Here is a 12,564-nt window from a genome sequence, read left to right on the forward strand (position 1 = left end):
TTTGCTCACTTCCTGTCTGTCACATTTTGGTAATTCTCACAATATTTCAAGGTTTTTCATTATTGTTATATTTCTCATGGTGATCTGTGATCAGTGTTCTTTGATGTTAGCATAGAGAAAAGAGAACCCACTCTATCGTGTGAAGGCTCACACGATAGTTAGCATTTTTAGCAATAAAGTATTTTTAAATTAAGGTATATACATTTTTTTAGACATAATGCTATTGCACACTTAACAAACTACACCATAAACCTAAGTTTTATACGCCTTGGGAAACCAAATAATTCATGTGACTTGCTTTATTTTGATATTTGCTTTATTGCAGTGGTCTGGAACACAACTCGCATTATCTCCAAGGTATGCCTGCATAATCAATGTAAAAATCATTAATGAACTGTATCTGTTCATTGAAATCCTGCCATTTGCAACAATATGGATGAACCTAGGGGGTATTATGCTTAGTGAACTAAGTCAGACAGACAAAGACAGATACTGTATGTTATCACTTACATGAGAATCTAAAAAATAAAACAAATGAGTATAACAAAACAGAAAAAGAGACTCACAGATATAGAGAACAAACTAGTGGTTATCAGTGGGGGGAGCAAAGGAAGGAAGAACCAGATAAGGGTATGGGGATTAAGAGGTACAGACTACTATGTATTAAAAAATAACCTACAAGGATATATTATACAACACAGCGAACATAGCCATTATTTTATAATAACTTAAAATGCAGTATAATCTATAAAATTTTGAATCACTATGTTGTATACCTGACACTAACATAATACTATAAATCAACTATACTTTAATAAAAATAAATAAATAAAATTATTAATGAAGTGTTTTAAATTCCTTTTCCTATAAATGTTTGAAATCTGATGTATATTTTACATTCACAACACATCACAATTCAGACTCTCCATGTTTCAAGTGCTCAGTAGCCACATGTGGCCGGTGGCTAGTGGCTACTGAATTAGACAGCACAAACCTAGGCTCTCACTCCAATGAAAATACCCAAACTTTCAGAATGAATGATTATTACTGAATAAAAGGATCATAGGTGGCTTTTTAAAAATAACCTTGGCTTATCTGTATTTTTTATTGTTTTCCAACAAACAGATTGCACGTGTTTACTTTTTTTAAAAACTTGTGATTTTAAATATCTTTGACATATTGGGAGAATTTCAATGAATGAATCTTCACATTCACGCTCTAATGCAAGTTATTGTTTTAATGGCACATGTGGCATCAGCATCTGTCTTCATTTCAACGTTATCTGTCAATCCATACCTAGTTCCTATCTGCTTCACCATCGTCAATTATTCTCTCAGTTCCCTGTAGCGCACCCACCTTCACCTTCTGCAGATCGCTGGGTTGACGGTACAGAATGCTCAGAAGAAATATCTCCCCTGCTCTCACCACCTCTGCACAAATATTTACTAACCCACACACAATCTCTAGTTCTGCTTTATTAGAACTAGGGACACTGGTATATGACTCAGAGAACTCAAATTCAAATTCTAGAAAAAGACTCTGTCTTCAGTGCTGCTTCAAAGTTATTTTAAAATAGGTTTGTTATTTACTATTACTTAAACTTAAATATATTCAAAAGCTATTATATGTCCCACCTTGGTTTCTTTACAAAACCAGACAAGCAATACAAGCAACTAATTTTTTAATCAAAGAATGCATTACTCACCTCAAAGATTCTGACATATTATAAAATGTAAAAACCATAAAATTATGGTTTTGGTGCTTAAATATAGAAGCAGTCTAGCTCCTGGAAAATGGGAACATGAGGTGGACACAGCTTAAGAAGTTAAATGCACTTAAGTTAGGAAACTAAGGTGTGAGCACTTACTTTAAATAGTACAGATTTTTAAATCATGTTAAAGTTTGGTTTCATGAAGTGTTTGCCATGCTAATAATGATAGGTTTGCTCTTTTCCCCCAGGATTTGAAAGGCGGCATGTGGAACCCTAAAATGGGGAGTTACGACACCTGGCTATTAGTTCTCACTGCCAGCTGCCAACCAGCTATATGACCTTGGCTGCAGTCCATTCACCCCGCTGGATTCAGCCTCCCGGGCTGTAAAGAGGGGTTGACAGCACAGCGCTTTCTCAGGCTGCTTCCAGCTCACCATTCCTGACCTTTGCACTAATCTCCCTCCATCCCATTATCCCTGAAACATTTGCCTCCTCATGCATCTCCTCCTTGCTAAAAGAGAAGATGGCTGGCAGCACAGCAGTGAAATGGGGAAAAAAAGGCTGTTAAAAAAAAAAATCCTACAATGAGTCACCTTTCAAGAATTTACCATTCTCTGGTGCCTGAGTGCTTGCTTGTGATGTTAAATCAATTCTCCCAATGAAACTTGCTCTAAGAACCTGGTATTTGTTATATGTACTGTTCTTGGATGATGTTTATACCAGACACTCATCTCTTTTAAGAGCCACTTGTAGATACAAAACAGCACAGAAGTTATCAAACAGATATTGGCAGCCAGATACATCAACTTTAGTGGAGCCTGTAGAAAATCAGATCAAAATCACAGAGAGTTTTAATCAGGTCTTTGCACCTGAAGATAATTACAACTCCTCAAACTTCCCACATAACCTCCCCAGAACCTTGCAGCACCCTAAAATCCAGCCTGCTGCAAGAATCACTTCCTATCCCTTAGGGCCGGCTGCAGCGATACCCAGGAGGGCCTTCCCTCCCGTAGATTCCCCCATCAATGCTTCAGTCAGGGGGCAGCTGATGTTAGCTCTGGTCTGTGTTGCTTCCGCCTGGCCTGATTTTTCATGCTGCCATTTTGAGTTAACATAGGTTTCCTCTGCAACTGATGAATCTTCTAGTCAGGCTTGGAGCACAGTAGGCACGCGCACACGCGCACACACACACACACACACACACACCCGTCGGGAAGCTGGACTACAAGCGTAATCCAAGACACTTGCAAGCCAGAATTAAACAGCAAATCCAGAAAGAGAGTATTATTTAACAGAACACTACCAAGACAGTTTGGAGCCACAGCAAATGACTGCTTCTGCATTTGAGTTGAATGGACATTTTTAACCCCTAAATCTTAGTCCTCGTCAATTCTCTAAAGTTCAAGCATCCCTCCTGCTTTGCAGATCACACTCGTCTCAGACCTCACAAGTGATGTCGCCCAATAATCCGCGCCCAGACAGACAAGCGAACCGAGGGCGCAAAGGCAAACTGAAATGGATAATCATCTCAGAAATACGAGTGCCTTTTACCAATAAGTGCCCCGGCGCCACCGCCTTAACTTGCCCCGACACCCCCCATCCCCAAGATCCGCCCCGGGTGTGGCTTGAAGAGGCGGGCGGTGTTATGTCAAGTCCTTCGGCCCTCGCAGACAACAGCAAGAGCCGACGCGTTTGCCCTTAGGGGGAGGGTAGTCCTCCGGACACGACTCGGCAACCGCAACCGCAGAACCGGCGGACGCGGGGGCAGAGCCGGGCCAAGGGCAGCAGGCCCGCCAGGCAGCCATGTTCCCGCGAGCCCGCCCGCGCGGCAGGTGCGACCGGGAAGGTGCCTGGCCCGCTCCGCCACCAGCTGCGTGCCCGTACGAGCCGGGAACCCCCGGAGCGGTCTGGGGGGGAGGGCGGGGGCCGCACTGGGCACACACCCCAGCGGGCCAGCAACTGGGATACCAAGCAATGGAAACACAGGAGAAGCGGCCTGGGGGAGTGAGGAGAGTTCAAAAGAGGTGGTGGGAAGGATTGGGTTGGGGGGTGGAGAGCGGGGACAGGTTCCAACCAGGCTGCGGCGCCCGCGCCCTGGGGTGGGGCAGCCCTCTCCTGCGCCCCCGCAGCCTGTAGCCGGAGTCCCCCACCCCTGAGGCCCCCTCTCGCCTGATCCCCTAGAGACCCCAGACAGCCCAAGCCAGCATCCGCGGGATTCCCACCCGCGGGTTTGGAGGGACATCTGGAGGCGACGAGGCACAGGGACGGCGATGGCGGATCCGGGTGAACCCGCCGGGGGAAGCAGCTGCAGATTCCCTGCGCTCCCAGGGGTGCCCGTCACAGCTCACCTGCGGGGCTGCGGGCTCCGGGCTCGGCTCTGCGGTGCTGATGCTGCGGCCGGCGAGGGTGCGGGTGGTGCCGCGGCTGCGATCACTGTGGCGACATCGAGGGCTGCAGTTGCAGTGGCGAGGGCGGCCGTCGGGCGCTTCCCCCTCCCCAGACTCCCCGCGCTCTGGCCCGCCGCCCCCCAGCTAACAGCTGGCCGGGCTCACGTGACCGCGGGGCCCGCCCCCGCCTCCGCCCCACGCCGGACCCGGGCCGCGCTGCGCCGCGCCGCACACTCACTCTGCCTGGTCCGCGGAGGCGCCTGGGAGCAGAAAGGGCGGCTGAGAAGACGAATCTCCCCGTGGAACGTGGCTCGCTCTTTGCGCGATTTTTATTTCTTGGTCACAGCGGGGTTGCGGCTTTCTGGAAAGGGAGAACTCTGGCTTTAAGGAGCCAGAGCCCCGCTTTCTCCGGCGCCTCTCCCCGGACTCCGCCGTCTGGGTTGCTACGTGCGGGCCTCTGTGCCTAAGCAAGCTTTCCCCGCGGAGAAACGTGTCCGGTACTTTGTTGACTCACAAGTCCAAGCCAACTCCTTGCCTGGGGTTAAAGGTACGGTTCTGCGCCATGTTGACAAGCCAGACCCTATGCCCGATACTTTTTTTTTTTTTTTTTTTTTTTTGCGGTACGCGGGCCTCTCACTGTTGTGGCCTCTCCCGCTGCGGAGCACAGGCTCCGGACGCGCAGGCTCAGCTGCTATGGCTCATGGGCCTAGCCGCTCTGCGGCATGTGGGATCTTCCTGGACCGGGGCACGAACCCGTGTCCCCTGCATTGGCAGGCGCACTCTCAACCACTGCGCCACCAGGGAAGCCCCTATGTCCGATACTTAGACGCTAAATCTCAAAGAGGTTAAGCAACTCGCCCAAGATCACGCAGCATGTAGCAAAGCCAAGATTCCAAACCTGGGTTAATAAATCCAGAGACAGGTGACAGGTGTGTTGATGCTGACGTCACGGTCATTGGCCAGGACATGACCATCCATCTGTTACCGGAACACAAACTCTACCTTTTATAAACTAATAAGAAAAAACCATCTCAAAGGATATGAAGAGATAGTATAAAGGAAAAAAAAATACAGTACCACTTAGGCACGTGAAAAAATATTCAAGCTCACTTAACTGAAAATCGAATACATATACAAAGTAGGATTTCCACCTGTCAGATTAGCAAAAATCAAAGTTTTATAAAGTCCGTAGAGGACAACTCGGCAATATCTCCCCAAATAACAAATACATATATAGTCTTTGACGTAAAGATTCCATTTCTGGAATTTATCCTACAGATATACCAACACGGGTGTGAAATGATATGCATACAAGGTTATCCACTGCTACATTATTTGTGCTTGCAAAGATTAGAAGCGTATGCCCGTCAATAGAGAACTGTTCAAATAAATTACAGCACATCAGCACAATGGTATGCTATCCAGCTGTTGAAAAAATGAGGAAGATCTATTTCTATGTACTGATATGAAAGACTTCCAACCTACACTAAGGGTGGGGGGAGCCATGTGAGAAACATTGTGTAAATGTGTTATCATTTGTGGGGGAAAAATATGCCTGTACTCATTTGCAAACGCGTGGACTATCTTTGGAAGGATACGTAAGAAACTGTAATAGTAGATGCCACCAGGGAGGAGAACTGGGTGACTGAATGCAGGGCAAGGAAGGAGACTTTTTTTACATCTTTGACTGTTATGCCTGTGCTTGTGGTTTGCCAGGAGTGAATGGATAGTGGGAGAGGGCTGGTGGAATCAGTGCAGTTATTGCAGGATAGAGCAGTAGTGGTCATAGACTCTTGGAGCACAAAGGGACCTGACTGTGCATTTAAGGCCAACCAAGGAAACTGTCCCTTTACTTTTAGCCTTTATCTTTATATTAGATTGTCTTTGTTTGGACAGAATATAATCGGATCTTGCTTTTCATTCAGTCAGACACTCTTTGCCTTTTAATTGGAGTTCTTAGATCAGTGGCTCTTAAACGGGAGCAGTTTTGCCCCCAGGGGACATTTGGCAATGTCTGGAGACATTTTTATTGTCACAGTGGCAGAGGTGAGGGAGGCCTCTACTGGCATCTAGCACATAGAGGCCAGGGATGCTGTTATACATCCTACAGTGCAAAGTACAAGTCCCTACAACTAAGAATTACCTGTCCCTAAATATCAGTAGCATTGGAGTCGAGAAACTCTGGTGTAGACCTTTTATATTTAGTGTAATTATCAATATGATGGGTTTTAAATGTAACATCTTGCTACTTCTATTTGTTCTGTTCTTTTTTTGTTTTTTGTGTTTTTTTGCTCTTGCCTTTTTTTGAAGAATTGAGTATTTTTCATATTCCATCTTATACCTATTATTGGTTTATTAGCCATACTTCTTGTTTTATTTGTTGATTACCCTAGGATTTAAAATATGCATCTTAAACTTATCACTGTCTACCTTCAAATAATATAATTTCAGATATAATGCAAAACACTTTCAGCAGGACACTTCTATCCCCCACCCCATCTTTATTGATATTGCTGTCATTTGTTGTAGGTGCAGGTTAGATGATAATGAGCTCTTTCAAGTTTTTCTGAAAAAGTCATTACTTCACTTCCATTTTTGAAACATTTTTATTGGATACATAATTTTTGGTTGAGAGCTTCATTTCTTTCAGCACTTTAAAAGTATCATTCTATTGTCATAAGACATTGTCACAAGACTTGCAAAGTTTCTGAAGAAGAGTCTGTGTTTGATTATTTCTTCCCCTGTACGTAATATGTCCTTTTTTCTCCTATGGCTGCTTTTAAGAGTTTTCTCCTTAACACAGATTTTGAGCAATATGATTATAATGCACTTTGTTCTGTTTTGGGTTTTTTTTTTCCTATTTTTATCCCATTGGGGCTAACTAAGCTTCTTGGATCTGTATGTTTATAGTTTTCATCAAATTAGGAAAAATTTTGGCCATTACATCTTTAAATATTTTACCCATTGTACCCCATCCCTCCCAAGTTCAGAGACTCCAGTTATACATATATTACACCACTTGATATTGTCCCACAGATCACTAAGAATCTATTCTTTCCCTCCCCACCCACCACTCTTTTTTCTCTCTTAATTTTGAATTTCTCTTGATATTTCTTAAAGTTTTCTTATCTTTTCTTCTGCAGTCTCTAATCTAATCTACTAATGGTTAATACTGTCAATGAAAGTCTTTTTTTCTCTCTTTTTTTGGTGCCCCCCCCCCAATCTCCTCTCCCAGCATTTTTAATGTGGCAGAATTGTCTTTGTTTTTATTTTTTTCAAAGGGGGTTTTGCAGTTCTGGCCCGAGGACTCCCTCAGTCCCTCTCCATCCTTACAGTGGATGCCTCAGGACCGCAGACCTCACCTGGCCTGGTTGAGATCTGGACCTGACCATCTCCCACAGCTTCAGGAAAGTCCAGATGGAGTGAAGCAAAGCTGCATGGTAAAAGGAATTAACTGCCACTGCCTGTTGATTAAAGTTTTATATCAGATATTTTATTCTTTATCTCTTTAAGTTCTACTTGGTTCTTTTATACCATCCATTTCTCATACACATTTTCCTTTAAATCTCAGATCATATTTATATTTTAATAGCTGTTTTAAAGTCTTTGTATGCTACTTCTATCATTTCTGTGTATTTTTAGTCTTTTATTGGTTGTTTTATCTCCTGCTTCTTTGTCTCTCTCATAATTTTTCATTGGCTATCAGACTTAGTGAATTTTATGTTGTTGAGTAATGGATTTTTAAAAATATTTCTTTTAAAGAAAGGTTGTAAACTTTGTTCTTAAGAATCGGCTTCACCCATTTGAGACTTGTTTATAAACTGTTTACGACAGTTCTAGGGTAACTTTAACTCTACGACTACTTTAGCTCTTTACTAAGGTATGACTCACATATGGGTTCTAATGAATGTTCCATGTAATCAGGTGATTCTGGCTAGTAGGAACTTGGACAATTCCCAGTTTTGTGTAAGCTCTGGGAATTTTTTTGTGCACAGCTCCCCAGTAGTTGTTCTTTCCTCAGGAGTTATTCTTTGCCCGACATTATGGTGATTCACCATATGCATGCAGCAATTGGTATTCACCCAATGACTCAAGGAAACCTTTATGCAAATTTCTGAAGTTTTTTTCTGCTTAGTTTTCTCTTATCCAGAGCTCTGCCCCACAAATTCTAGCTGCTTTGACCTCCCTGAACTCTGATCTCTGTTTCCTCAACCCCACAAGAGAACTGGGCTCTGTTTCGTTTCCCTCCTTTTTACCATGTATAGTTCAGGAACTGCCTCCAAGCAGAAAACTGGGATAATTGTAGCTCTTATCTCATTTGTTTCCTTTCTCTTGAGAATCACAGTCCTGCTCTGCCAGTTACTCATTGGTTGTCCAATGTCTGACAAAATTTGTTTCATATATTTTGCCCAGTTTTCTAGTTGTTCACAATAGGAGAGCAAGTCCTATAGCAATTCTTCCTTCATGGGCAGATGTGGAAGGCAAGGAACACTAATCTTAATGCCCCTAAGGAACCAAATGTCCTGATACAACTAGAGTCATTATTTTAAGAACTGAAAATGCATAGTTTACTTATAGAACTTCTTCAACATACTGATATAACAAGAAACGTTTATTGGACACCTGTACCAGGAATTGCACTATTGCTACAAAGTGAAAAAAGGCATATCAGTCCTACCTCTCAAGAAGTCAGGGGCAAGCAGGGAAATTAAGTATAGAAGTAATATATGCATATATTGTATGTTGCTGTCAGGGTAACATAAGAGTTATGCATAGATAAATACATTAATCTAGCATGTTGGGAAATATAAACAAGTTTAAAAGATGATCATAAATGAGGGTTACCCAAACCAAGACCACTTAAAAAAATACACTGATGGGGCTTCCCTGGTGGTGCAGTGGTTGGGGGCCCGCCTGCCGATGCAGGGGACACGGGTTTATGCCCCGGTCCGGGAAGATCCCACATGCCGCGGAGCGGTTGGGCCCGTGAGCCATGGCCGCTGAGCCTGCGCGTCCGGAGCCTGTGCTCTGCAACGGGAGAGGCCACAACAGTGAGAGGCCCACGTACCGCAAAAAAAAAAATACTCTGATGATGATTTTGCCTTTTCTTCTAACCAGTGTTATTTATTGTCTAAAGAACCCCATGTGGTGATTTTGAGGAGCCAAAGTACATGTGTAATTGAGAAATGCCTTTAATACATTGCATATAGAGATATTTTCCACTTAGTACTTCTTTTAGTGTGTAATTATAGCAGGAGGAAAAGGATCTGTCATTGGGCAACTCTCATGGGGATGAATGACAGACAATATTATGTGAATGAGACACTTATGTATGGGCAAGAAAGCCTCTGTAATTGCCTTGTATGTAATCTTATGAGAACCAAAGAAAAGAGCTGACAGGAAGCCATGGGAAAATGAGAAAGAAAAGCACTAGTTAAGATTAGTCAGCCATCTGCCTTAATCCTGTGACAACCATGTTTAAGAGGTTAGTTTTCTGAATTTGGTTACCATGGTAACAAACCTTTAAAATGCCCTTAAAACAATTTACAGAATTATTGTGCATATTGAGTATAGGCAACACTGAGAGATTTTAAGTATTCAAATCTATTTAAAAATTATTTTTAGAATCTAAATGATCAATCAAGTCCTTTCGGTATGTAATTTAGACAACCATAAATTGTATTTTAGCAAAAAGGTGTAAAATCCTACTCATATAATTAGGTGATGGGTTTATCAGTTCAGTTATTCGAATGTGTCATTTCAATGAGTGGCTTCTATTTAATTTTAAATAACAGTTCATAAATGTTCTGGACCTGGTTTCGGAAACAAATTATCATATATGCTTTACATTCATTGCTGCACCTCTAGGAATCATTCATGTGTTTAGCCAACTGTACAGATAATTTAAAGGACAATTGCTAAAACTTTGTCTTATGATCATCAAAGGGCAGACTAGAAGATTCTCTGATCAAACTTAGCAGTTTCAACCTAATCCTTTCTTGCTGATACATTTTCCTAGTTTACATGTGTAGAAAAGGTTCACCTTATGCTATGTACGGTTTTAAAATAGGGCTTGCTTTTAATATTCTAGTGACACCTGAGGCCACCTTTTAATAGATGAAAGCTTATTTTGAATTGTAAATGTTGAGCTTTTTATGTTGACAATTTTACCACCACTGCTCACTTGAGATAATATATGACTTTATCAGAAGTTACTATTAGTCGTTTTCCAATTCTTCAGAAAAAACAAGGTCTGTCTAAATTGCTGTAGGAATTTTAGGTTCAATTAAAGGAAGACTTCCTTCATGCTATAAGTGATTATAAAATGATTTCACCTATTGAGAGAATGTGTGAAGTTTCTTTTTTTTTTTTTTTTTTTTTTTGCGGTACGCGGGCCTCTCACTGTTGGGGCCCCTCCCGTTGCGGAGCACAGGCTCCAGACGCACAGGCTCAGCGGCCATGGCTCACGGGCCCAGCCACTACGCAGCATGTGGGATCCTCCAGGACCGGGGCACGAACCCGTGTCCCCTGCATCGGCAGGAGGACTCTCAACCGCTGCGCCACCAGGGAAGCCCCTGTGTGAAGTTTCTGACTCTAGAGAAAGAGTATTTTGTTTTGGGTGCCCTTCTGTGTTCTATAAAAGACCAAAAAACTGGCATTATTTTGTTCCTTGTTGGATTAATTTCAGAGAATTGAGAATAATCTAGACGTAGAGAGATATTTTAGTTTTTAAATTCTTGATTATTCTTTACCCTCCTTTCCACTGACTTTCTACCTTAATCATAAACCAAGTCCTAGGTTTTTACTATTCTTAATAAATCTCTTATACCATTGGTTCTAGCTCTTACATTTGCAAAGGATTTGACTTTTTGCATATGTAGAGTGATTTATTCCTTAGAGCTGGAATCTGCGTTTGGTTCTACTTGAATTTCAAAAAGCATTCTCATTTTTTTTTTTAATTTATTTTTGGCTGCACTGGGTCTTCATTGCTGCGCGCAAGCTTTCTCTAGTTGCAGTGAGCGGGGGCTACTCCTCAATGCGGTGCGCGGGCTTCTCGTTGTGGTGGCTTCCCTTGTTGCAGAGCACAGGCTCTAGGTGCGTGGGCTTCAATAGTTGCAGCGCATGGGCTCAGTAATTGTGGCACGTGGGCCCTAGGGGTCGTGGGCTTCAGTAGTTGTGGCTCTCGGGCTCTAGAGCGCAGGCTCAGTAGTTGTGGCGCAAGGACCTAGTTATTCCGCGGCATGTGGGATCCTCCTGGACCAGGTATTGAAACCATGTCCCCTGCATTGGCAGGCGGATTCTTAACCACTGCGCCACCAGGGAAGTCCCACACTTTTCATATTTTTTGAAACAAAAATTTAAAGCAGAGATTATTTTACCATGATATGAATTTATCAGATCATTGATTTTTCTTTACCCTGAATATAAAGAAAGGATTGAGCTTTAAAAATTATTAGAAAATTTCCAGAATAGCCAAATACATAGAGAATGTAGACTGGTAGCTTAGGGGATGGGGGAAAGTGGGCAGTAACTGCCAATGGGTGTGGGGGTTTCTTTTGGGAATGATGAAAATGTTCTAAAATTGTGGTAATGGATGCATAACTCTGTGAATGTCCTAAGATTTACTGAACTGTAAAAAAAAATCAGTGTACTACAAATTAATTCTTATAAAAAATGAAATAAAATACACCACGTCAAAAAAAAATTTTTTGAAAACCAAAGAACATTGCCCAGTTCAGGGGAAATAGGTGAATGATAAGAGTTAATAGTTTTAAAGAATTATTGCCATAGTAGTAAAATGTTTGAAAAAAATTCCAGGGCGTAGAGTTGATTTACTGTTCAGTCTTAATGTGAGAATCAATTAACTTTAGTAGGCTGTTTTTAATTCTCTTTAAAGACAATGATTCGAAACAGAAAACCTGCGCTTCCCTGGTGGCGCAGTGGTTGAGAGTCCACCTGAAAAAAAAAACCCAGAAAACCTGGAACACTACTGTATGTGGCATGACATTTTGTAAAAGATTTTATATTATAATGTAGCCAAAAGAGTGCAAGGAAAAACTTGTCATTAGTCTCAAGGAACCATTGGTATAAAGATAACAGGAGAGAACAATTATGCTGGGAGGAAATTTGGCCATTCAAATGAGGATTTCATTGCAAGATCCTCCTTTTCACTGCAAGATCTTTAATTTCATCGCAAGATCCTCTTTAAGTTCTTCCCTATTTTCCCACAAGTAAAATGCTGTCTCTTATTTGAGGGCAAATCTCCCATACTTGTACTACTCCTCTTCTTGGTTATTCTACACAATTATAATTACCCATTTTATTAAATTTAGCTATTAACTTAAGAACCAACTTTAAAAAATCTAGGATGTCTCAAAGAGAACATATACTGCACAAAATAGCTGCACAACAATTCTAGGAGACGTGATCACAAGGGCAAAGAACCAACAATACATGGTTGAATGT

At 42.1% G+C, this 12,564-nt stretch overlaps 1 protein-coding gene across 1 annotated transcript in view; it reads right to left on the bottom strand.

Moving 5' to 3' along the window:
- Positions 1–4,162, bottom strand: part of SCRN1 (secernin 1) — a 75,911-nt gene extending 71,749 nt beyond the window's left edge. Inside the window, exon 1 of the mRNA XM_079711717.1 lies at positions 4,060–4,162. The gene's annotated coding sequence lies outside the window, so the exon portion shown is untranslated. The remainder of the gene's footprint in view (positions 1–4,059) is intronic.
- Between the last annotated feature and the right edge of the window lie 8,402 nt (positions 4,163–12,564).

The sequence above is a fragment of the Hyperoodon ampullatus genome (genome assembly GCF_949752795.1).
Source record: "Hyperoodon ampullatus genome assembly, chromosome: 9".
Taxonomy (NCBI): Eukaryota; Metazoa; Chordata; class Mammalia; order Artiodactyla; family Ziphiidae; genus Hyperoodon; species Hyperoodon ampullatus.